The following is a 19639-nucleotide window of genomic DNA, read 5'->3' on the forward strand; positions in this document are numbered from 1 at the left end:
AGAGTCGTAGCATATCAGCTGATTCTGTGCACCAAGTTGTAAAATACATTTGTCCGTAATTATAACAGGGATTTAGAAGGTTGAGTAATTTGAGAAGACAATTTTTTGCCCCATTCTTGATTTCGAGCTGCAGAGTGTCATCTATGAAACTGAAAACTCCTTAGAAACTGTCTAGTTATTTAATAATTACAGATATGAAAAGAAAAACTTTTCACTGTCATGAAGACAAAGCCCATCATCTTATTAGTCATTTTGCCACATGTTGTTGGGACTGTTGAGATTTATGAAACATGTATAACTTTTAAATTTAACAAAATGAAAGCGCATTATTAAGCTATTGCAAAAAAGTTGATTTATTATGTGCAATTGTAATTTAGCTGGGAAATGCACATACAAAATATTGAAAAAGATAAAGGGACTGTCTTATGCCACCATTTTTTATACAGGGCTTTTATCTTCAGCGTGATATAACAAATGAAGATAAATATAGTGCATTGTAAATATTTCATACTACTTGTAAGGGCAAGTTATGCTAAAAAGGAGTGACAAGAGCTTTGGGGATTTTAATCTGCTTTTTAGGTTCCTGGCTTTCTTTTGGTTTTCATTTTCTTCTGGTAGTGACAAACCGAAGGGACAAGTTAACAGAAGGAACAAGTTATACATGCTAACTAGTTCCATAGTCCTGTATTTTCTGATGCTGATACTTTTTGCCACATATTTTTAATTACAACTGTGATGATTTCAACAAATTAGGTCTTAAGAATTTACCAATATTTAGAATGTATAATCTTATTATAAAAGAGCAGGAGCTGGTCTGTGGTTTTTTGTAACGAAAGTGGTTTTGGGTAAGTTGTCGCCGTTCTGGACAGTGTGGGCAGTACTTGTCCATGGTACTGAACAGAATTTTGTCTGCAGTTTTATGGCCAGTTTGCAATTGATTATGATGCGGGTATGGTATCTCTTTGGTGTTGATATGATTCGTTTATTTCTTTCACAAAACCAGTGAATATTACTCTATAGCTCCAGGTTTTGAAGTACTATTCTGAGAAAAATCTTCAAAAGTACTGATGAGATTTGAACATAATTAAAAATCTCTTTGAATAGAGCCTAAGAACCTATTTTCAAGTACACAGCCGTACAATCTGTAGGTCCTGAGGGGAGGGAAAAGGGTTAAAAAGAATACACTCATGCTTGACTCCTTTTTCGAGGTAGTTTGCACGGAGAAAGTTTTGAACAGGTTGTACAGAGATCCAAAGTTTCACCCTCAGAAGTTCAGATGTGATTATAAGTTCAGATATGACAGACACAAATTTCTGGGAAATCATTAATCAGTGCATTAGCTAGATGATGTCCTTTTAATAACATCATGATAACCATATAAAGATTATGTTTAAATGTTAAATATATATGAATAATTTAAATAGAATTAACGTAACAAAAGCCTTGCACTCTTTTTAGTTGATTGAATAATTACACAAAAAGAGGGAAACTACAAGGAAAAGCAGCAAGGGCCACTGAAAGCTGATTGTAATTAGTACTGCTACCTTTGCTCTGTGCTAAAGCTTCTTGTCCCTTTACTAATACGGAACTCCCGTTCATTATTAATTTTAGTTTTAGCTGATCTAAGGCTATATAAATGGACTTTATATGAACAACTTTTTTCTTTTAGCAACAAAGCTAGATTAAGTCTTTATGTTTTAAATGACAGTAGCACACAGCAGGTTATGTGATATATTACAAAAATACATGAAACCTAATACCGAATAATAGATTAACATAAAGTTGAGGGTTTGAGTCTTGGTGTCATTCTCATATTTTGCTAGATAGCAAGGGTATTGAGTAAGCGACCTTTGCAATTTGGGGAGTTATTATCTTGGAAGCAGAGCTATATTTCTCAGTTCTGCATGATTGCTGAGCAATTAAAGTGTCTTTAAAAAACATAGATTACATTTTCCTCTGCAGAGTGCCAGTGACTTCAAATATTACTACATTTTAGCCTCCAAGGATATCCCAGCTATTAATTGTTCTTGACTGCTCAACTCAAGTAGTACATAGTTGTACATAGAGGTGTTATATGAAAGAAATGAAAGAAAGGGAAGAAAGGAGGAAAGAAAGAGAGAAAAAGTCAGAAAGAGATAAAGGCTGAAAAAGAGAGAGAGGGGGGAGAGAGAAAGATGACTCTAGAATAACAGCATGGACTCTGCCAGAAACTGAGCTGTCTGATTTAATATTTCAAATTAGTGTTTTATCAGTATCAATTGTAGCAAAAGCGAAAGTAAAGTAGGGAAAAGGGACAAGAAGGGGCAAGAGAATAAAATTGAAAGAGGTCACAAAGCGGTTTGTGGAGATTCAAGATAACAACAAAAACCATAGAAGTTACAGTCATAATGGTCAAGAAACAGGGTAGTATATAACCTGGCAGAGAAAAAACCTCAGGGCTATTGAATTGGGACTGGCAGACTTCTGTGGGGGCTTGTGAACACCTACACCTATAATGACACAGTTACTTTCTGCTGTCACCTTATAACATGATAATCTAATAACTTTCCTTCTGCCCTGTCCGTAGCCAGCAAATGAGCTGGAATAACTGGTAAGGTTTTGATGGTGTAAGGGTAATGTTTGTTCCCAAATCAGGCAGAGCTATAGCGTAGTTTATGTTTTATAAAGATACTATACTTTAAATAAGGAACACAGTGCTCTTCTGTGACTAGTTCTAAAGCAATCTCACTGCTATATTAAGCTTCTATATTTATTGGCTTTACATTGGGTAGCTTTGTCAAGTCATACAATACTTTTGTAGATGAGCGGAATGCTTTATGAAGGGAAGCTTAAACACAAAACTATTCATCTGTTTGTTTTGACTGTATTAACTAGAGGTGTGTCTTCCAGAAAATATAAAGCAACTATTCATTATTTGTTGATATAGCCCATAATATATGAGGAATCCCATCTAAGATATATGAAATTCCCTGAAGACTTTATAATCAAACAGGTGACTAGATGTGACAACGGAAAGCCTCAAACAGTGAACAGGGGAATAGGGTGATGGATTTCATTTTCCTGCGCATTCTGTTCTCTCCCATCTTCACTCTTTTTCCTTTCTTATGGTATCCCTATGGGTATATTCCATCTATTTGTTTTCTTCACTTTTCTTTCAAACTACCTCTTTTCACAGTCTTCCTCTTTGGGGATTTGTCTCCTGGCTTGGCACCTTTCCTCCCTTGTTAAGACAAGCTTAACATTCATATTAAGACTCTTCTGGCTTTATTTTTTCTGTTTCTTTGTTCCAGATTCCTCATTCATCCTTCTCCACTAGATCAAATCTTTCATTCATCATCATTGTCGTTCATTTGACCTGAACTTTCCTCATAACAGGGTTTTTTTCTGACCTTTGTTTGATAGATTTTTTCCTTATGAGCATCATAAAATTTCCACAGCATCACTTTTTTCCCAAATGCCACACACATTATTTTGTTTTCCTTTTCTAACCATTGTGAGTGCCTTTAGTTTCTTATGGTCTCTGCATGCTAATTTGAAAACATCTGTCTCTTCAGAACTTGTATTAAAAATTGAATTCCATAAAATCTGACAAGAGATCACAAAATTAGAAACCTTTGTTTTGTGAACAATTTCATTAAAAGTTTGGAAATACCCTTATGATGAGTATTACAAAGGTAAAGATTTGCAAAGTTGGAATATTTCTGTATCTCGTACCTACATATAGGCACATTCATTCATTCATTTTGTGTTTGGTATTTTCAACCCTGTTTCAAATAGCATTTTTTTTGTTTTTGTATTCTTGTATATAACCTAGTGGATTTTGTATTTTACAAATGTGTTTGATGTCTCAATCTATTTTCTCTTCACAGCAGAGATGTTTAGCCTGAATAGTTAGAATACTGTACAACAGAGGAGGGACAAAGTGTAGTGTAATCACCTTCAAAGCACATTACTAGATATTCAAAAAGGGCTCCAGGGAGAATTTGAAATACTGAAAAGTAAGGGTCATTTTGATGGCAGTGAAAAAAAAATTATTTGTTCTCTAATAAAAAGATTACTCAAACTGTATTGGGCTGTTGTTGGCTTGACAGGGAACAGGAGGCATTATATTCTTATTTAGTTGCACTGGGGACCAGCTTTCCTGTTCAAAAAAATCCTGAAGATCTCTTAGAGGAACAGGAGTTAGCTTACTTCACTCATTTTTCTTGAGCATGAATTTGCCTACTTCAGTTATGAAGACCATGAAGGTGATGCTTAACAAAAAGATCCTTCTGCTCAGAATCTAATTTATTTGCTCCTTTGGTGGAAACAGATGGAATTTTTTTTCCTTGTTGTTATTGTGAGTCAAGAATAAGAACAATGAGATTGGTGTGGGCCAGGATGTAGCAAAGAAATATGCTGACTCAGGATAGCAGAACAAATCGACTCAGACAGACAGTAATTATGACTGGTGCCTGATCTATTAATTATGGCCCATCATTCAACTAATCCTCAGTGAATATTGTGTTTTTAGTAAAATCCTTAAGTGATCGAACCCAGGAAGTTCAAACTGAGTGATGACAATCTGTACTTGACTCACATCATTGTGCCTCTGTCTAAGAAAAATTTGCAATATAAAAGCCATATAAATCTATGAGTACAGTATTAGAAATAGTGCTACTGTGCAAAAAAAAAAAATCTGGAAATGGAAACTGTATTTCAGAACATGGGAACTTATAAATACCGCAGAAATAAAATGATTATCCAAAATAAGTCGAGAACATCTTGCAAATTCAGGGTGACAATTAACTTCTCAGACATTTGAAAGAAGTCTAATGAACTACTCCTATTACTTGATTTTTACGCCATTATAGCCCACTGGCAGCAGTTCATAATTTGGGTAAGATGATGAGAGGAGAATCTGGTTCAGCAGGGGTTAAGTGGATAGGTTGTTCAAAAGAGGGAATATAAATTAGAAATACAGAAACAAAGTTTAGATTCAGCCTTATCAGGTTTCATCAGTTACCTGACAACAGAGCTGTCAGAGTGATGGAAAAGATTCTGTATATTTCTGTACCTGTCATTTATTGGGCAATAGATGGGAGCACAGATTTTTGTGCAAGACATAGTCTTTAAAACATCTTTTTTCTGCATTACTCATGCAGTGGAGGAAAGGTTTTTAAATTCATAGACAGTGCTTCAAAATTATAGCATTGATGATCCATTTCCTGGAACAATAATAGTTACCATGCTTGGACTTTGACCCCTATCACAATTAGTAGCCTAAATTCTACCATTATTTCTTAAATATTTTTTGCTGAAGCATGTGATTTTGATCTTCCTGTGTCTCTGGTAATATTTTATAATCCCGTTAAGTAAAAAAGCTGTGGGTTTTATTTTGACAAGAAAAAAAAAATCCATTTTCACCAAAGTACACAAAGAAATTTGCATTATTTCCACAGCATAGACTTAAATAAATGTGAATTGAGATGAAATACAAAATAGTGCTTTTGACTAGAGCACATGATGTGCAACAGGTGTAAGTGTTCTGTAGAAAAATACTGGATACAAATATTTACTCAGGTATCTGGTGTATGAAGGCTCAGATTTAAACGTGAGCACATATGAAGATCATGTGACCAACACATCAGTCCTAGAATATTTTCGCTTCATTAAAAAATAAAATAATAATCCAACAAGATTCAGCTCTATTATAATTCAAATGAGACCGCACTCTTTTTCTCACACCAGTGTAGACACACCTTATGCATTATTAGAAGGCATATCTTAACGTACCCCGTGAGCAGTACAGTTTGTACTACCATCAGTTCAGATTCTAGCAGTTAAGTGCATTTACAAAAGCTAACAAAACATTAAAAGACTGCTATCTGTATAAATATTAAAGCTGCAAAGGTATTATTCATCTAAACAATCGTGTTATTTGTGTATTTAGAAAAACAGTTTCCTTTCTTACATGGCACTGTGCAGCATCGTTCCCTACTTTTCTGCAGGTCTCCATCCTGAAGGTGAAAGCATTTGGAGCCACTGTGTAAAGGTACTTAATTAGGGCTTGATCCCGCACTGTTAGAGAAAATGGGAGGTTGCCTAAAAACCTACAAAAATGTTATTAATATGAAAAAAGTCAAAATTTGCATATTTAAAGTATTCAGGAGCAGTATTTTGCATTTCGTCCCCGGTTTCTCAGTTTCATCCCTGTTACTGGTTTCTTTGATCTGGTTGGCTTAAGGGTGAAGTCTTACAGACACAGAGGTCTCCTGGGTTTATTAGTTTATAGGAGCCAAACACTGCGAGGAAGATTTTTAAAGGCGTTTAGGTATCTGGAGATGCAGATAGGCGCCCAGCTTGAATTCTCAGAAGAGGCTTAGGTGCTTAGAAACACAAAGGAGAACAGTTGAAAGCAAGCAAGCTGGGAAACTAGGTGCTAGTCACCTTAGAAGACATAGTCTTATGTGCACAAGAATAACTGCTAGGGTAAGTGGAGTACTGGACTGAGACTCTGGGTATGTCCTACCCCTATGAAAACTAAATGGATCTTACAAGGGTTCAGGTCTTGTTAAAATACAATATGCCCTATATTCACGTAACACTGTAGAAGGAGATAGAGTGTTTTCTGTATGGTATTCTTAGGAAAGAGGAAAAAGTAATTCAAGGGGAAAAAAAGGGTAGTATGACTGAAAAAGTAATGTAAGGCATCCAAGGGAAAGTACACTTTTTGATCCTAATATTCTGTCTCTGTGTTTTTCAAATCAACAGTTCAGCATGAAAAGTTATGTAAGAAATGTGAGTTATGACATGCAGATATTGTTAAATTAATGAAAATGTTTTTAGAAACTCGTTGCAAAATTACAAAACAGTGTCAGGTAGGAGATTCCATTTTTTCAAAGAAACATCCAACCTGAGGATTTATGGGTTTCAATATGTCTCATATTTAGCTTATATACAGTAAATTTATTAAAACGCTGATGTGTGTTAAGAAAAGGTAAACTGTAAGTCTCAATTTTGATACCACAGCAAATCCATCCCCTTCTCTGATGTGCTGGCAGATATTTTTCTTTTGTCTCTATTTGATTTTTTTTATGGATATTGTTTGTAGACTTAAGTGGGAGGTTTGAAAAGTACTTTGCCTGCATTTGCTGTTTCTTTTTTGCAGTAATATGAGCTATGTAAGCATGGCCTATAGCTCTGCTAGTTGATTTTTACCTTAATCGTGTTCCTAAATGAAACATCTTTAAAACATTTCTCTTATTTTTCCTGATTCTTTGTAGAAAAAGTTATTTTCTTGAGGTAAGCATCTTGTAGTGCAGTTCTTTCTCTTTGAGGAGACATTGCGATTTGTGAGTTAACTCTTAACCAGATGGTGTCTAGCTCAGCTTTGTACTAACTACCACTTGCACTAAAGCTTCAGATCAAAAATTAACACATGAAGCAGACCTCCCAATATTAAGAACACTTGTATAATTTTTTCAAAATATGATGTAATATAACATAGTATGAACATTAAAACAAAAATGTTATAAAATCTGTATCTGCATAAATAAATTTGGCTGTTTGATTATTGAAGACTCAGTTTCCTTACATAGATAAAACTTCTTTTGGTATTACAGACAATATGAACTTGTAGGAATTTATTTAATTAATCTGAGTACTTTGGTAAATTAAAATAAAGTAAGTATATTCCACTACAGTTTTAAATCACCTTGGATAAAAAACTAACTGTGAAACTCTATAAAGGTCCTTGTAATGATCTAATTTTATGATAACACATTAACATGCTTTGATTAATTATTGTTTTGGAAAAAAAATACTTTGAGGCCAAACCCCAACTTTCTTCAAATATGTATCCAGAGACATGGGTTTTTTTGCATTGTACTGGCAGATTCTCAAAATATTTTGGCTGATACACAGGGAACAGTCTTTCAAGTTATCACTTATAAGCTTGGCCATCCAGGCATTCCTTGTAAATGGCTGAGAGTCAGACTGTGGGGTTGTGAAGGACATAATTTAACATTGTGTAATAGCTCACAGTCTGAAAGTGTCTGCTGCATCCTAACTCATTGCTTCTTTCAGTATGATGAACCAAAAGCGTTTTCTGTATGAGAGCATATGTAACGTGAGTGGGATCCTTAACTTTTCATTGTTGTTACTGTTCATCTCCCCCTTTTTTTTACAACTCAAAAGCGGAATTTTATTACTGTGTTAGTGGCCTTACTTTCAGTTTCTGCAACTTTCATCTCTCCCACTTGCAGCCAGTTAACAATTCCCTGAGCATCCTTATCAGCTATGGACAGCAACTACTGCACTGTGCAGGGTTGCTTAGGAACAAAATTGATGCTCTTTGACATGGTGGATTATAGCTGCAACATGCTGGTCCCCAAACTCTCCTGCTTCCCACAGAGGAATGAAAAGCAGCGAGGCTGAAGATACTTGCCAAATCTGACTGTGAAGAGGGTTTATACTTTTTTGTTTCAGAATATCTAATCACTTAATTGTTGGTAAATAGCAGGTTAAGAATTGTGGCCTTTCTATTGAAAGCACAGCAGTACCAAAAAGTCTTTAGTAACAACTCTTTTTAACAGCAACTTTGTAATTTAAATACCACGGTATCTTTTGTCACTTATGGAATTGAGAATTTTTATGTTTTCTAAGCTTTTTGGCGGGCTTTGGTTATTGATGCATTTGTTTACATTGGTTGATCAAATCCGTGTTGAGACATGGATATGAAGGACTAGGGATAGGCAGAACTAGACAAACAGTATATACACCTACTCTCATACACCTAATGAGAGCTAGGTAAGTTACAGGTGCAGCTATTTCTTGTGTTTATTTGATATGTATTTATAGAAAATGAAACTTTGAATATTTGCATTGTAAACTCTACAGTGATTGAGACTTTAGGTGGTATTTACCTTTTTGGCACCTGAATGGAAAACTTCAAAGAGTACAAATTGAAGCTTCCCCACAGACAGATAGTTTAGAGTAAATCTATCTGCAGACTGGCTTAATGATTTGACAAGCTCAGTATTAGTTATTTTCCAAGTGAAAGGGAAGCTCAAGTTTTATCTGATTTGCTTGTGAACACAGTAATCAACCTATAGGATGTTAATCTGTGTCAAAAGGTGGTGAGTTTTAGAGGTAAATATTATAAAGGAAGTGCCTTACAAAAAACAGTGTAATACCTGATACATACACGATCCTTCTCGGACCATGTGCTACTTCTGGCACTTCTCTCCCTTCACCCCATGTCAGTCAGATCATTACAGAAATGGTAGCTGCTGAAAGACTGCAACCATTATGATTCATTTAACCTACAGTTTCTTTCCTTCCAAGGCCCAAACTTTTGAAATTGAATGCATTAAATCATTCATGGGAAAAGCAATGTTGCTAGTCATGCTCGTGAGCCCTTCAGCATAGTTCAGCCTCTTGCTGTACCGGCAGAACCGTGACAGCCTCTCTCCTCCTCTGGGGACAGGCACACAGCTGCACACCACAGATGATGCTGACTAGTCGTGTCTAGCACACGCGACCACTGATTTTAAAATACAGACAACTTTGTGCGGCAGTGCGCACACGTAAGATAAAAACCTAGTTGTGGGAGGGGGAGATAGGAACGAGTTTTGTTTCAGGTCTTGTCCTGGTTTCAGCTGGGATAGAGTTAACTGTCTTCCTAGTAGCTGGTACAGTGCTATGTTTTGAGTTCAGAGCGAAGAATGTTGATAACACTGATGTTTTCAGTTGTTGCTCAGTAGTGTTTAGACTAATGTCAAGGATTTTTCAGCTTCTCATGCCCAGCCAGTGAGAAAGCTGGAGGGGCACAAGAAGTTGGCACAGGACACAGCCAGGGCACCTGACCCAAACTGGCCAACGGTGTATTCCATACCATGTGACGTCCCATCCAGTATAGGAACGGGGAAGTGGGGGGCAGGGATTCGCCGCTCGGGGACTGGCTGGGTGTCGGTCGGCGGGTGGTGAGCAATTGCACTGCGCATCATTTGTACATTCCAATCCTTTCATTATTGCTGTTGTCATTTTATTAGTGTTATCATTATCATTATTAGTTTCTTCTTTTCTGTTCTATTAAACCGTTCTTATCTCAACCCACGGGTTTTGCTTCTTTTCCCGATTTTCTCCCCCATCCCACTGGGTGGGGGGGGAGTGAGTGAGCGGCTGCGTGGTGTTTAGTTGCTGGCTGGGGTTAAACCACGACAGGTCTCTAGGAGAAGACAGAAAAGAGTGCCTGCAGTGAACCGTCCCAATCCCTTTGGATGCAGCTGCTTTCTGGCCACTGTCTGCCCCGAACCCTCTTCACACCATGAGTACAGCGCGATGTCTGTCAGGCGGTGATCCATGGAGTAGATTTACAGTGGGTTTGGCCATGCAGTAGGAAAGAGGTTGTGGGTTTTGCAACACTTTTCCAGAAGGTTTGTAAGCTTTGCGTATTTCTCTATGTAGCCACCACATTTAGTGTGCACTGTTTGCTGTGTCTTCGCAAACAAATTAAATAAATACAGAGAAAAGTGCTAGATGATGTGGACTACTGGACAGGACAATGGTTTGAACTATGGATTTGGATCCACATAGGTGGATTTGAAAGATACTCATATCAAAAGGCTGAAAACAGGTTAGTTCATCTCTTTAGTGTCAGTGGTGTATCTTCTGCCTTAATATACCTTCTGATAAGTATTTTCCAGCTCACTAGCTATACTCAGAAATTCCTTGGTTTTCAAAGCAAACAAATCCAAATACAGCAAAGTTTCCTTAAATAAGCCTTTCATGTTGTCTGTATGCAGTTCTTTTCCCAGTGCCTATGTTTGTGTGGAAGGATATAGCTATAGAATTTATAGATGGTGTCTTTGTTATGTGGGTTTTTAAAGGAGACAATCAGGACATACAACTCTTTTAAAGGAGACAAGCAGGACATCCCTTTTTTAAAGGAAACAATCAGGACATACTGTACAATAGAATTATTATAAAAGAATCTGGAGGTGGAATTCAAACTTATTTCTCTGCCAGTTGCTTACCATGTCTAGGAGGTATTCATAAGCCTTAACCTACTCCTCCAAAAGTTAAATCCTTCTGAACTAGTCATCCTTGTCTCACTTAGGAGGTAATGAAGAGAAGCAGGCATCTGGAGGTGCTCATTCCTCTGCACTAAGTATAAATGAAATTTATTATGATTAGCAGAGACTTCAATATTTAAATACCAAGTGAAATGGATGAGATAAATCCCAACCTCCATGTCTAGCTGGTTGGTCAAGTCTCCTTGTTCCCAGTTATATAACTCTGAAAGGCCCATAACCTATTCCTTTCAAAGATCATAGCAGAGTACGTGCTTGGGATTTGATGACAATTCCCACTTTATCAAAAAGGCAATGTGTCTGCTACATTTAAACTCAATATATTCTTGTTTTGTGTAACCCTCAAGGCCACTTCAGTGCTTTTGCCATTTTTTTTCCCTTTTCCAAACAACACACGAAGAAATGAGATTCGGGGGAAAAAAAAAAAAAAGAGTTTTAACGTTTCTGCTGTTTTAACGTTTAGAAGAAGCCTCTAGAAAACTGAAAGAAACATTTAAGTAAGTATCCACTGTAATTTTCCGCAGGAAAGAAGTCATTCTTCAAATAGCAATGCTTTTGAATTAAGATATGGAGAGCTTGAAAACCTTAACTTCAAAGAGTTGTAAACTATTCCTGTTCTTTTGAATGGGAAACTTAAAGACTGATTCACATGTTGGTCTTGTTAACTGTTTCACCACTGTCCATTTTTAAAGTGCCCAAATGGAGAAGTGTCAGGCATATTCCCCCATGCCATTATTTTAGTGTCTTCCAGGAGGTGTGATAGCTCTAGGCTGCAGTTAGGCATTGCCAATGCATAGCTCTGAAGCAGACTGAAAATCTTAGAGACACACTAAAATAAATTTCAGCGGGGACACTCTCCTCATTGCAGTATTCATTTTCATATTTAATTCAATTTAGAAATTACCATTTTCTTTAAAGCTGCCTCCAGACTGGAGCACTGCAGAAGCTTGAGAGCCACGGGAGAGGACTATGGTCAAAACTGCTTCAGAGTTTATCTCTTTCTCATTACCTTCTGAACTTTGTTCACTTCTCTGCAAATCATACCAATCTCTCTGGTGAGGAAATTCTGTAATTTGGTATGAAATCCTGTTATCAACAATGATTTGGTTTAACTCATATTAGTTTGTCTTCATATTCTGCTTTTCCAGAGCAGCAAATCTCAAATTTGCCAGCTAGTACAGTTTTATACTAGTGTGAAATAACCACATTTCCTTCAGTATGTTTCCCTTTTGTGTAAGATTTCATGAAATTATGTTCCTTTATGAATCAAATGGTATATTAAACTTTTTGTGTGTGTGTGTGTGGAAAGAGATGAATAAACGGCAGAAGAAATATTTCCTCTTTTTTTTCCTTCAACTGGGCAGCTTTATCATAAACTTCCAAACAAGTTCTAAAGCAAAAGTGCCATCCTGCACCACTGCACCAGTACAGAAAGTTTGGTTGTCCTTTGAGGTGCAAGAGTGGTTATTTCATAATTTGGGGAAATTAATTTTGATTTAATTATATTTAACAAAATAGTGCTCCTCCCATTTGCTGTTCAAGTAAATGCTTTTTACAAGCTTGAAGAGTGATGATGTTGATGGGAGGGAATGTAGGCTCTTTCTTAAGCTTCTTGCTTAATTCTAAGTTCTCCTTGGAACAAGTCCTTGTATGAAGACAAGTTTATTTTCATACTTCTGAGACTTGAAGTGATATTTTTAATATGCCAACCAATTTTCCACTGTCTTAAGAAACAAATTGAGAACAGCGACCCACACAACATGTCGGCAAAGAAATTGTTTACCTAACTAGTTTGCTAGAGAGAAATAGATGAAGACAGTGTTAGAAATCTGAATTGCTAGTCCTTCAAGAGAGCAGCCTGATAGGGACTGGTGTTTTGCATCGGGGTGGGGTGGTGGGATGCGAGGTGAGAAAGAGATGGTGCAGGATTCTTTCTAGGTCTCAACAAGAAAGGCCCAACAACAAACGACTTAATAAAATAGACGTTTTAATAAGATAGGGTAAAAGAGGAATATAGATAGCTGGTAAGTGTTATGTCCCTTCAGATGCTGGGAACCATGCATTCATGTAGAATTAGATGGATTTTCCCACAGCACGCTGCACAGACCCCGTCCAGGGAGAGAAGATCCTCCTTCTTGGTCCTTTGTGCTATTATATATTTTTTTTATGATAAAACAACTCTATTCATAAAGGATGTTCTCACGAGAAATTCTTGCTGCACTTTTAGATGAAGGCAAGGCCACACAGGTGGTGTAATCACCAGTGTTAAGTTGCCTGCAGGCTCCTCTGTTACAATGATCTGGTCAGGTTTATGCTGCGGACAAGGTATTTGTGCAGCACACAGCAGCCTGACGGCCGGGATGGACATGCAGCACAGGCTTGCTACACTTACCCAGTTCCACTGTTACGTGGATCACTAACTCTTCCATGTACTGTGGTCTGCCAGTCAGGTTCACTACGACAGGTTTGTGGTGCGAGGTAGAAGAGCAATATACCTGTTCACAAGTTTTCATTGCTATAGCATATTTACTGATTCTGTTTACTGAGTTTGATCAGAGAATTATAAAAAGTGACAAGTACTTTTGCAGTCAGACTAAGGTAACATCAAGATAAGGTGGAATATGTTCAATTAAATATCTAGAACTTTTTCCAAAAGAAACTTCGTATTTCTTCTAGAAGTTTCACAATAAAACATCAAGAGCTCTTGCCATGTAAGGTAATAGAAAATCTATTCAGGAATCTTTGAACTTTTTTTTCTGAAGTGAGACTTCAATAAAAGCAAAATGTAGTTGGAAAATATAATTTATGAATTTCCCATTTCCAAAGATCTATGAATGAAAACCACTTACTCTTTATTCATTTTTGTTTAGAAATGTAGAACAAAAATTTGAAATGAAATGACACATTTGGATTGTTTGATCTGAATTGCTTTTGGGATTTCAGTTCAAAGCAATTTTGACTTTGCATCCTTATGTGGAATGGAGAATATTTTTAAGAAACAGTGCGATGAGAGAACAATTTCATCTTGCAGTGAAAGGCCACGTTCTGGCCATTACTGTTCCATTCTTTTTTGACTGAAAAAACAATTAGAAAAATCAATGGCAAAATATCCACCAATGCATATCAAATACAAAAGATACAACATCTGCCTTGGGAAGTCCTTAAACTGCAGATTGCTGAAAGCTGAGAAGGTATAACAGGGGAAGTATCACTGTTTTCTTGCCTTGCTTGTGTCCTACCCATGTCATTTGCTTCTGGCCACTCTGGTGTTGGGCTAGATGGCTCCTTCATCTCGCCCTCTCATGTTCTCAGTTAATGGAAATGACTTAACTGTGGGTTGGATCAGGCTTAGATTAGGGAGATAAACTGTTTTATACTTTTTTCCTAAAGTCTTTTAAAGAACCATGGGCAATGGATAAAAGATAGCTCTTCTTAAGTACCAAAGGTTCAGAGGGTCCAAGAATATCACAGAGCTTGAAAACTGTGCAAATAGGAAAACAGCTGCTTTAAACTCACAGTTATTTCTTACATCTCTATTTTGCTCAGCTATTTATATAATCAAAGGTCGTAATCTACAAGGTGATGAGAACTTATGTCAGCTTCAAAACACTTAAACTTAATAAGCATTTCAATGGAAGATGAATAAATGCTGCAGCACCTAGGAGTGCTGAATGCCTTGCAGGATTTAGTGCTCTTCACTTGATCCAAAGCCCATGGAAATCAATTAGAGACTTGGATTTGACCTGAGAGGACTTTGCATCAAGCTTCTGCATGAACAACTCTAGCACAATATTGACCAGGACAATTATTTATTTGAATTATCTCAAACTCTAAGGATTTAAACCAAACTCCATAGCAGTGCAACAGGGATTCCTGCAATTCATGTATTGCTATCAGTACCTTATACAGCAATAGGGTGAAAAAAGCAAAACATAGAGTTTAGTTCTATTTATTGAAGCGTAGTTTCACCATCAGAAAAACAGTAAGATAATAGGGTCCAACTTCTTATGTAACAGGTTTATTCTGTCCGTGGTTCATCAAGAGGAAACTCGTTATAGGAAGTAAATAATACAACATCTCCTCTGGTAACATGGAGGTTGAGTCAAACATGGGCTTTCTCCCTCCCCGAGTATTTCACAGAAATTGGTCATAATCAACACTGGAGTAGGGAGTTTGCTCAGAGTTTATTACAGCTAAAAGGGGAACAAGTTGGCATATTTTTTTCCTTAGCTTACCAAAGTCTTGTTAACTCACAGAAACTTTCAGGCAACCTTGAAAGGATATCACACATTAATAGCATCAGAGAACATGACAGCCAGAGCCTGATGTAACTAATTTTGGACTGGTATAACAGTGCTATTTAGAGCAATAAATGTTTTATCTGTTGTTGATCCGTTTACTAAAATAGTCGGTGAAAAATGTGCCATATATTATGCCTCCTCATTATCCTGCTGGTATAAAGGACTTTAAAACTGATAGTTCTGCCTATACTTTGGGATTGTCCTGCTTAACTATATAACGATAAGGTCATATATGAAATGGGCATAAAGAAGAAACACTCAGTTCCCTAACAGGAGTCTGTCAAACAATCAGTTAAAATGAATGGCTGGCTAAGACCCATGCGTATCAACGGCACAATGATTGTTATATGCACCTCTATACTTGCTTGCCTTTCCACATTAAAATCCATCACTCCCAGTGAGAAGGCCCACACTTTCTTAGGTTCCTCCCATACATGATGACCATTAGCAAAATGATTTGTTTAATGAAAACCAAATAAACTTGCAGTTAATTTTTTTTCTGATGTAAGACATGAATGCCAACACTCTGAAAATCCTGGAAGAAGGACTGAGAGAGAGTAGGTTTTATTCTTAGGTTTTATTCCATTTAAGAGCACATTGCAGGTTTGTTGGCATGGATGCACTGCATGAGTGACTTTATGCATATTCACTACTGTTTCTTGGAAGGAAATGGCTTATTAAACAGTAATCATATAGCATGTATAAATGAGTTTTGTGGATAAACACGTATCTTTATCCTCATTGCCTGAGATGGGTTGTTGGCTAAAAAAGTTTTTCTGGTGGCATTTACTCTTCCAGGAATTTTACCAATCTTATGTCTGGTTTCCTTTTCCTCCTAAGAAATGTCTTTTGCCTTATCTCATATATAAATAATGCTGATTTTTCTTTGTTCCTCCTAAATCACTTACTCGAAGAAAAAGCGAACAGAATTCAGGAGTGTCTAAATATGAGCCTAGATGAGATGCTCCAATATATGTGTCTACTTTTAGGTGAGCTAAATCACTCTATAGACTCATTGACTGCAATGACTGCCATGGGAGCTTCAACACTAACTCATGTGCAAACACCTACATGCACACACCAAAAGTGTCTTCACTTTGTACTTGAATCTCCTTCCAGGACAGCAAAATGAACTGACCATGATGTCAGAGCTATGAATTCCTTTTTCTTTTTTTCTTTTTTTTTTTTTCCCCCTTCAGATTTGGGGTTCTGTTCTATGTAATGATTTAATGCAGTTTAACGGCTCCTTATTCCATTTTAAAGCTTCTTTCCCAAAGATACTTTTTCCTAATGGCATTGTCCACTGAGAGTGACAGCATCTCTCTCAGGAGAAAGGACACAGAATATATTGAATAGGTCACCTGAGAAAAATTGTGTACCCATATTGTCTTGAGATTAAAGAGTCCTGGGTAAATATTTTACTGCTAATTGAATAGAAAGAGGGAAAACATACAAAATTCACAGCATTTAAATCTTCTGTCCTTGATACTGCATTTAATAAACAGTGGAAAACACAGCTGAAATGATATTTCAAGTTATAAAATATTACTAGAAGAAAAATATGTAGAGGAATATTATGGAACTGTACTACAAACTAGTGAAATGGAATGAGAGAACATACAGCAAATGAAACTAAAGAAATATACATAGTGAACATTATGTCTTATGATAAAAAAAGCCACTAGAAACTACAGGGGAAACAATACTTACTGTATTTGAAAAATATTGGTAAATATTTTGTCTTTCTACATGTAGAAGTAATTTCATGCTAGTTTCTTTTCATTTGTGACAGTCTTATTGATCTAATACAAAAGAGAAACATTTTTCACCTATGCATTTTTTTTCTAAGCAGCAATATAGATAAATAGGTGGAAAAGTTAATTATTTCAACCAGCATTTGGGTTTGGAGGCAAAGCCCACAGGAGCTAACAGAAAGGCTTTCATTTTCTTCAGCAGGCTTTAGATCAGGATTCTAGTTATGCCTTACAGAATATAATCGAACATTTCTATGTCATTAGTTCATAACTTTAAAAGAACTCGTTCCAATGGGGACTGGAGCGTTGGGTTTTTCCCACATGAAATCCAAAGTAAAAGTTTTGACCTGCTTTCCTTATCAGAAAAGCAACTGTCTCATGATAGACTGGTGGAAAAGTTAATGAAAGCTGAAAACACTGCTAGATTTTTTTTTTTTTTAAATGTTAAATGTGTTATGGAAAGGTTTACTTACTTACTTTATGTAATCCACTCCAAAATGTGTGTCTCAGCCGTCAGATTGGAACATATCAATGTGTAAAAAATGCAATTACTCTTCAGGGCTGAGGCAAACTCTAATAGTTAGATGCTGTGCAAGCTTCTGAGACTAGACACCGTGACGATTTTGTAGGCATCTCATTAACAAATTGTAGCGCTGCAGCATGCTCTGCTTTACTTATTTATTGAAGAGATAATGGGAAATAACTGGTTTCTTTGTGAAGTCATAAATAATATGACAGAAGGATATTAAATGCACTGAGATGTGACAGAAAAGCTAAAAACTTGTGGGGTTTAGTATTTTATGGTGCCAGTTCTCTTTTACCAGTACATGTAAAACCAACAGATATGTTTTAGCTATTTTTGTGAACAATTATCAATGTAGTGTGCTAGCTACTGAAATGTGGGTGTCTTAAACCATAAACAGTATCCCAGTTTTGCTATTTTGCAGTAACATTCAGAAGTTACTGAAGAATAAATCTTTTTTCTTTTTTGGTTTGTTTCTTTAGGTCTTTTTCCATTTTTGTTTTATACAGAGATAGTCTTCTCTGTTTTTAAATTCCCAATATGAAATACTGGTTCTAAGAAATATGAACATTTCTGACATTCATTCTGTGCATCCTTTGTTCTCAGTGGGAGTCCTGTCCTGAAACTGCATGCAAATATACACACAAGGTCCACCGTGGCTTCTGAGTACTTTGCACACTTGATTAAAAGAAAAGCTAGCTTTTTTCGCCTCTGTGTTTATGCGTGTGTGTGGCTGAACTAAAGAGAGAAAAATGTGTTTTATTCTGGAGTTCAGACATAGCACTGAGATCCAGACTGAGCTAGCACTGTCCTCTCCTGTCTTCATTCCTGTTCTTTTCACTAAGGGATTTATCGTGCAGGGTATCGCAAATTTCCTCAGAGACTGGTGATTAAAGAAGTAGCAATCTCATTGGTTAGTCTTGGGAATATTTCTGACTGTCATGACCCCACAATTCTTTACCCTCGGTTTGACTCAACATTTAGAATGAAGCTAGTATAGAAGACAGAGCTCCACAGCGATGCAGCCGGTTCTACTTAGGTTTCTATACCCTGTCCCTCTTCACGGTACCCAAGCACCTATATTGTAAACATGCTTCTACAAGCTGAACAAATTATTTTTCCTTCAGCAACAGGAGCTCCTTCAGGGTTGGTAGTTTAGACATTGTTGCAAGAGGCAAGTGTTGAGGTCACAAATGTGTGGATCTCAGCCACTATGCCAGTGTGAATTTTGTCTGTGCAAAACAGTTTATGATTTTATAGCATCCATTACCACATCATCTAAAGACTAAGCTCGTCTTCTGAAGCATGACCTTTTTATTAGAGGAGTTCCACGCTTTTTCAGATGGGGTGATGAGCCTTGATGCTTGCTTATCCCACTTACGTCAGTTTTACAGCAGTGTAAATCCATTGTTTCATGAGCTACTCCTAGTTACAGCGATGTGAAAATAGGGTGAGGCCTGATCTGTTATAGTTAGCACTGCTGGCAAAGTACATTTTTAATTCTTTTGAAGTAGTGGGATGTAGGAAACAGGTGAAGCAGTTTTATTGTGATTCAAGTGATGTATATATAACAATCATAAGATTAGAAACAATTTTCATCAAGCATTCCAACTATTATGTGATGCTTATTATTGTAACTTGAAATTTCTCTTCAGGGCCAACAGTGCCATAATGACTTAAGAAAATGAAGTGTTCGTTTTTCATTGGGCAATGGAGTGGTGACTTGGTGGTCCATACTACAGTTGTAAAAAGCACAGTTTCACCTGCTATTGTTCAAATAACTGAGAAGCCACTGGATAAAATATCACTTAGTTCTGGAAAACCAAATTATGGACAGTCTTTCTTACAAATTTTAGGAAACTACAGAATTCTTAATCTGGAAGTACAGCAGATGAGACACACTCATGTTGTGAACAAACGTAGCAAAAAGGATAGGTTACTCTTCTGAAGTATCTGTCCATTTCTGCTAGCTGTTTCATAGGGACT

General features: G+C 36.7%; 1 protein-coding gene across 3 annotated transcripts in view; it reads left to right on the forward strand.

The window, feature by feature from the left end:
- KCND2 (potassium voltage-gated channel subfamily D member 2) overlaps positions 1 to 19639 on the forward strand; it is a 279656-nt gene that overhangs the window by 4361 nt on the left and 255656 nt on the right. The window lies entirely within an intron of this gene.

Source organism: Harpia harpyja, chromosome 6, assembly GCF_026419915.1.
Source record: "Harpia harpyja isolate bHarHar1 chromosome 6, bHarHar1 primary haplotype, whole genome shotgun sequence".
Taxonomy (NCBI): Eukaryota; Metazoa; Chordata; class Aves; order Accipitriformes; family Accipitridae; genus Harpia; species Harpia harpyja.